The 7,475-nt window shown below is 49.7% G+C and overlaps 1 pseudogene; it reads left to right on the forward strand.

Annotated features, from left to right (window-relative positions):
• Positions 1–1,925: 1,925 nt before the first annotated feature.
• LOC105707717 (Krueppel-like factor 13) lies at positions 1,926–4,770 on the forward strand (annotated as a pseudogene).
• The last annotated feature ends 2,705 nt before the right edge of the window (positions 4,771–7,475 follow it).

Genomic DNA, 7,475 nt, shown 5'->3' on the forward strand with positions numbered 1-7,475 from the left:
GGCGAGTGGCTTATAGAAACTTCCACCTCCCAGATTCGAGTGATTCTTCTGCCTCAGCCTCCCAAGTAGCTGGGACTACAGGCGCACACGCCGTCACCCAGCTAATTTTTGTATTTTTAGTAGAGATGGCATTTCACCATATTGGCCAGGCTAGTCTCGAACTCCTGACCTCATGATCTGCGCACCTCACCCTCCCAAAGTGCTGGGATTACAGGTGTGAGCCACCACGCCCAGCCCAGATCTTGATTTTTTTTAAGGTAATAAATGAGTCCCTCACAATATTGCAATTATATCTCCCTTGAGAAGAGCTGGATTGGTTATGTTCATTCCCAAATACTTGGGCCTTTCTGTTATAATTTCATAAAGGGAAAGTTGATGTTTTCAAAAGGTGTGGATCAGAGTGTAACCAGCACTAGGGGGAGTGGTTTGGGCCAGGGGAGGTGAAATGCCTCTGTGAACTTAGCCAATGTGTTTTAAATATTCCATTGGTCCTTTCCATCAGGCTGAAGACTGGGGATGGTAGGCACAATGGAAATGTTGAAATATGGGCCAAATTTTACAAACATTTTGAATAATCTGGCCAGTAAAGTGACCTCCCCTGTCACTGTGAAGTTCACAGGGGACTCCCCACAGTGAGATAATTTTTTCTAGTAGAATTTTCCAACTGCTATGGCTGTTGCTTGCCTGCAGGGAAAAGCTTCAACACAATGGGAAAACATCCAGACCATTACTAAAACGTACTTATAACCTTGAGATGATGGCAGCCAGATAAAATCAAGCTGCCATACCTCAAAAGGTCCAGCCAGAAGCAAAAAACAAATGACCCTGGGCCCCATGAAGGGGCTTTCCTAAGTTATAATTGGGACAAATAACACATTGAGAGTAAACTTTTTGTGCCACTGTGAAAGATGGTTTTCAGCAATGTTCTTTACACCAGGATATTATTTTATTTAGATTCCAATGGGTTAGATTATGAACTTATTCCACAAGGGACACCTGACATCCCATTGGAATAATGGGTTTATTATTAGGTCCACATCATATTTCCATTTCAAGAGACAAGTATCCTCTGCCTGTTTCCAGGTAGATTTCTCTTTTGTAGGAGCTATGCTCTGGGTTTCTTTCAACATGTTTTTAAGTATTTCGGGTTTTGAGGCCATTTCCTGGATTGGGACTGGTGGTTCGGATGCTGCTCTTTTAGCTGTGGTATCAGTCAGTTGGTTATCCTGACTTTCTGTGGTGTCTAATCTTGAATGACCAGGGATTTTTATAGTTGCTAAACATTTTGGTTTTAGAATAGCTTCTAATAGCTCTGATAACTTGTTGTTCATTTTTTATGGGTTGCCCTAAGGAGATTAAATACCTTCTTTCTTTCCATAACATACCAAAGTCATGAGCAACTCCAAAATCATAGCATCTGTCAGTGTAAGTGTTTGCAACCTTGTCTTTTTGCCAATGACAAGCTCGGGTCAGGGCAATCAATTTGGCCACTTGAGCTGATTGGGCCTGGGGAAGAGGACTGGCTTCAGTTACCTCAGGTAAGGAAACCACAGCATATCCTGCTCTAAAATTTTCATCCTCTTCTTTTGAATAAGACCCATCTGTATACCATTCTATCTCAGCATCATCCAGTGGCATCTCTTATAGGTCTGTCCCGGGGGAGAGAAGTCAGTCAGTCACCAGAACACAGTCACAAAGGGTTTTGTCGGAAGGGCCCGGCAAGAGAATGGCCGGATTAAGATTATTACAGCAGGAAAGAGTAATATTGGGAGATGATAAAAGAAAAATTTCATAAAAGGCTAATCAGTTGGCAGACAGATGTAGAGTATGATGAGAGTTTAGAAGGGTCTCAAGAGAATGTGGCACCAAAAAATGGTAAGGGGGAACCCATAATTATATCTTCAAAAGATTTGTACAGAAGGGTCATGGCTACTATGGCTGTCACACAGGAAGCAGCCCTAGAGCCACAGGGTACAGGTGTTAGCTGTAATAGCCTATAGGTCTCTGATGATCACCATGTCTCTTGTCAGCAGGCCAGATGCGGTACCTTCAGTAAAAGGGAGAAAGGTGGCCGGGCGCGGTGGCTCAAGCCTGTAATCCCAGCACTTTGGGAGGCCGAGGCGGGTGGATCACGAGGTCAAGAGATCGAGACCATCCTGGTCAACATGGTGAAACCCCGTCTCTACTAATACAAAAAATTAGCTGGGCACAGTGGCGCGTGCCTGTAATCCCAGCTACTCAGGAGGCTGAGGCAGGAGAATTGCCTGAACCCAGGAAGCGGAGATTGCGGTGAGCCGAGATCGCGCCATTGCGCTCCAGCCTGGGTATCAAGAGCGAAACTCCATCTCAAAAAAAAAAAAAAAAAAAAGGGAGAAAGGCAATTTGTAGTTTGGGTGCCCGAAGGCTGGAGCATTAGTTAGAATTTCCTTTATTTGTTGTGTGGCTGATTGTCCCTCTGGAGTCCACATGATGGCATCAGGTTGTTTATTTTTTAGGCATGCATACAGAAGTTGAGACATAAGGGAGAAATATGGTATCCAGTTTCTACAATAGCCTGCCAGGCCAAGAATCCTCTAAGATTTTTCTTAGAGATGAGCATTGGGAAAGCTAAAATTCCTCTCACTCTGTGGGGGTTTATACTCAGTGTTTTGACCAAGGTAATATGCCCCAAATACTTAACTTTCGGTAAGCATAGTGGAAGTTTGTCTTTGGACACTTTGTGTCTCTTGGTGGCTGTTAGATGAAAATATTATCTGCTTCATGAAAATATTATCCAGGTTTGCAAGTGTATGTGTTTATTTGAATGTAAATCACTGTTTCTTGGAACCCTATGTTTTTTCTTAAAAATTATTCTGAATCTAAATATGTATTACTTTAGCCTTCCCTACACAATACTTATAAAAGGCTTTTCTTTCTGTTCATGAATGGATGCCTGTATGTGATAGTTGTGTGTATGTATAGCTTTAAGGATAATTTCAGAAACGCATTAGATGAATGACATTTTATAAAGCGATCATAATTGATTTCTACAGGCTATTATGTCTCATGTTGATTCATGATCCAGGAAATTTTATGTATTTAAAAAAATGCTATTGCGTTATATTTTTCCAATTTTGGGGGAAGAAAATAGCTGTTTTAGTGTCTCTAGCCACAATAAATATGATCAGGAAAGAAAAAAAAAAAGACTATCTTTCTGAGCGGATACATAGTGTATCTGGACAAAGGAGAAGGTAATCCACATACTGTATGAGTGTTGAGCCCTGGGGAAAAATTAAACCCTCTAAATCAGCTTTTAGTATTTGGGAAAAGTAAGTGGGACTTTCTGCATATGCTTTGGGTCATTACAGTCCACATATATTGCTGTTCTTTTCAAGCAAAGGCAAACAAATACTGACTGTCTGGATCTACAAGAATACTAAAGGCGGCACTACGGAGATGCACAACTGAGAAACACTGGCTGGTAGTGGGTGTAGCTAATAGAAGGGTATGTGGGTTGGGGGCTACTGGGTACCTGCGTATTACAATATTGTTTATTGCCCTCAAGTCCTGCACAAATCTCTGTTCTCTCCCATCTGGTTTCTTTACAGGGAATATAGGGCTTTTGCAGGGACTCGTGCAGGGAAAAATGAGCCCCTTTTCCAGATAATCTTGTATGATAGGAGCAATTCCATCTATGGCTTCCTGTCGTAGACAATATTGTTTAAGGTTGGGTAGGGGTTTCTTTGGGTTCATCTCTACTATTATCAGAGTAGCTGAGAATATTTTCCCTACACCTGTATTTAACTGAGACCATAAATGGGAGGGGACATCCTTGAGCAAATGCTCTACTTCTAGCGTTAACAGGAAGATTGGGGAAGCTAAAAACAGTTTTGTTGATTCCTGCTTTTTATTCCAGAGTTTTCTCTCTCTCCCAATATTTCCTCCTCTGTCTCCATTTCATTTTCCCGGTCACAAGCTGATGTTTTAACATTACTTGTACTAAATTGTGGTACATTGTCAGGACATTTTTTAATTCGGTATTTTTGGTACCCCGGCTTCAATTCTAAAAAAAGTTCACCTTTTTATGAAAAAGAGAGATGGGCATTCTGGATGTTGAGGAGATTACAGCCCAAAAGATTGACAGGGGTCCCAGAGCATATAAGAAATATGGGAGCAAGCGCCGGCGCCGGCCCTGGCGGAGCGCAGTTAAGGCGCCACGGCCCTGAAGACGAGGACCGCCTGCCGCCTGCCGCCTGCCGCCCGCCCCCGAGGCCGCCTCCTCCGGCGCCCCCCAGCCCAGCGTGGAGCGAGCCCAGGTGGGCCTGGAGCCGGAGCGGGAGCCGGGGCCTGCGGGGAGCAGCGAGCCCGGCCTCAGACAAAGGGGCCGGCGGGGCCGAAGTGGCGCGGACCTCGAGTCCCCGCAGAGGAAGCACAAGTGCCACTACGCGGGCTGCGAGAAAGTTTACGGGAAATCCTTGCACCTCAAGGCGCACCTGCGAACTCACACAGGTGAGAGGCCCTTGCCCTGCAGCTGGCAGGAAGAAATTCGCGCGCTCCGACGAGCTGGCACGGCGCTACCGCACGCACACCGACGAGAGGAAGTTCAGCTGCCCCATCTGCGAGAAGCGCTTCATGCGCGGCGACCACCTGACCAAGCACGCGCGCCGCCACGCCAGCTTCCACCCGGGCGTGCTGCAGCGGCGCGGCGGGGGCTCGCGGGCCGGCTCCCTCAGCGACTACAGCCGCTCCGCCGCCAGCAGCCCCACCCTCAGCCCGGCCAACTCGCCCTGAGCCCGCCACAGCCATGAGCAGCCGCTCCCGCCCCCTCGTGAGTCCCTGGCCTTTCCTTTTGTAATAAGAAAGAAGAGAGAGAACTCGATGCAAAGCCCACGAAAAAAGAATTTTCTTCACCTAAGGTGTCAAAGTAAATTTGTCTTAAAAAAAAAAAAAAACACAAAAATTTCAAAAAACATCACCCACCAATTGCACAATAGACCCACAAAGTTGAGATTCAGCGGTGTTGAACCCGCTTTCTCAGGGATGGACACGTTCCACGAGGTCAGTGAGGACACCCCTTCCTGCCGCCTTACTCTGTACGTAGATTTGCACTCTGGAGTTTTCTGTTAGGTTCGGGGACACACTGGGGACAGAGCAGGCCAACCAGTCTGGAGCTCAGCGTCTGGCTTGCTGGCCAGCCTGTGCGTCTGTTGGGAGCAGACGTGGTCACTGACGTTTGTGCTTACACGGCAGATTCCTAAGCAGTGGGCCTGAGCTCTCCCTGCCCGCCCTGCCCAGCCTCGCCTCTGGCCTCTGGCCTCTGCCCCACGGGCCTGGCCGGACTTGCAGCGCAGCTGATTCTGAGGGACAGGCCCCTGCAAAGGGAAGCCTTAAAGCTGTGCCGGGCCGGAGGAGCACTCCACCTTGATGACTGTGGAGTGGGCTCTCAGCCCTCTGCGCCCTGCCTGCCTCCCTCCCCGCCTCCAGGAGCCCTGTACTGCGGCTCTTGGGAGCACTGGAAGCAGAGGTGCGAGCCCCGGCTGAACGCAGCACTGCACCATCCGGCCTCCTCCGAGGCAGGGGCCGGGTCACACCTGCCGGGACTCCACTTCTTTGTGTCCCTGCGGAAGGCACGCGGGACCCCGTCACTATCATACCTGGGCCTCCGACGAGGAATTCTGGGCTTCTAAAAAGATGTCAGAAATTCCTGGTGGCACATCCAGTTCCGGAGTCCTCCCGCATGGGCACCTTTGATGGAAACGGTGGGCAGGTCCTGGGCCTCCTCATCGGAGGGTCTGTGCACGCGGCTGTGCATGTGGCAGTGCACCGTGCTTCACAGAGAACATTCGGTAGCAAGAGACCGGAACGTTGTGTCTCGGACCTTTTCAGGAGAGGCGCGGATGTTACAGGAAATGCTGTTGGAGAGCGTGCACTCCGCTTCCTCCCCAGGGAACGCCAGATGGAAAGTTGTGGGAGACGCTTTTCTCAGACCCACCACGTCCCCAGCTCAGACTTAGCAAACGTCCAGCCTCTCCGTATCCCCTGGACTCTTCCTCCCTTTTCTTCCTGCTTCTCCCTGCCCTGCCTGGAGGCCCCAGGCCACACCCAGCTGGTGTGGCTGCTCTGGCGCCTCATCGCCGGCCTTCTCCTGGCAGGAGAGAAGGAGCGGAGAGCCGGGACCTGGGTTTGAGCCCTGGGCAGGTCAGTCAAGCTGTGGTCCAGCAAGCTCCTCTGCAGATGGCTGGAGTGTTGACCCCAGGCTTGCCCAGGTACCGCCCTCCCTTCTTCCTCAGAGTTGGGACCTGTAAATGCAAGGGCCCAGGACAGACTGTGTGTGCGTTCGTGTATGTGGGTGCATGTGCGCATCTGTGCGTGCGCGCGCGCGTGTGTGTGCGTGCGTGCCTGTATGTGTGCGCGTGCACACACACATGTGTGTTGGCGGGGAGGGGGCATTGGAGTGGACTCAGGGTATCTTGCCAGAGATACCCATTTTGATGAGTACCTATTTTGATGCAAAGGAATGGCCCTAGGACCTCAGAGGGCCACAGGTGGGCTTCCTGGGCCCAGTGTGCCTTGGTTGTGGCCATCCTGCTTCTACCCGGCCCCACCACAGTGTGGGGTGCAGCACAAACCCGGGACCCAGGCCCAGCCACTGGCCACTGTTTGGGCTGGCTCCAGAGTGGACGAGTGCCCTCTATCACAGCAGCTGCGCAGGCACAGTATGGCATCAGATGCCCGTTTCTCACTACTGTGTGTCAGCTAGGATTGGCCCACAGCATGGTAGTGGCTTCCAGGTAGCACGATGGACCCTAAATTGGTCAGTAGCATTATTCCTGCTGTGGTGGGAACTGGCAGGGAGAGGGTCACCACCACTCTGGTTGGATACAGAGCTGGCCACTCTGGCTGCCGTGCTGTGTTTGGGCTCCCTGACAGCCCTGTTTGCATCGGGTCTGGAAGACAGAGTGGAATAATCAGTAGGGACCTTGACAGAAGAGAGCCCTGGGTGCTTGGGATGCAAAGATCTTCATGCCCAGTTCCAAAGTGAGGTCCCTCCCAAAGTTATTTTCGTGTGAGGCAGAGAAAGCCACACTCTGAATACATTTCATGTCTCAGGAATTCACATTCCAGGTTCAGGAATTTTATTCCGAAGTCCTTTGGTGCACTCACCATCCACCATTCCCAAAGGCAAGGAGAGGGAGCAGCCCATCCCTGGGAGGTCAGCAAAGTGCTCTCCAGGGAGGGGCCAGTCGTCCTTGTGATCTGCCCAGGGTGTCACGGCAGGAGATTTTCTATCTTCACATCTGTCTGTACATAGGAAGGAAAAGATAGGACTCTAAACCTAGTCATCTTGGAATAAAAAGAAGAGCTGGTTTGTTTTAGAGCAGGGTTGGGGGTGGGGGAGGGAAGCGGGTGTTGGCTGTTTCCAAAGAGAGTACTTAATTTAATTTTTCCTTTAAATGACTCAGGGCTGTTCCGTCTGATAGATGGAAGGGTAACAT

Source organism: Aotus nancymaae, unplaced genomic scaffold (assembly GCF_030222135.1).
Source record: "Aotus nancymaae isolate 86718 unplaced genomic scaffold, 86718_ANA_hifiasm-v0.15.2.pri h1tg000108l, whole genome shotgun sequence".
NCBI lineage: Eukaryota > Metazoa > Chordata > Mammalia > Primates > Aotidae > Aotus > Aotus nancymaae.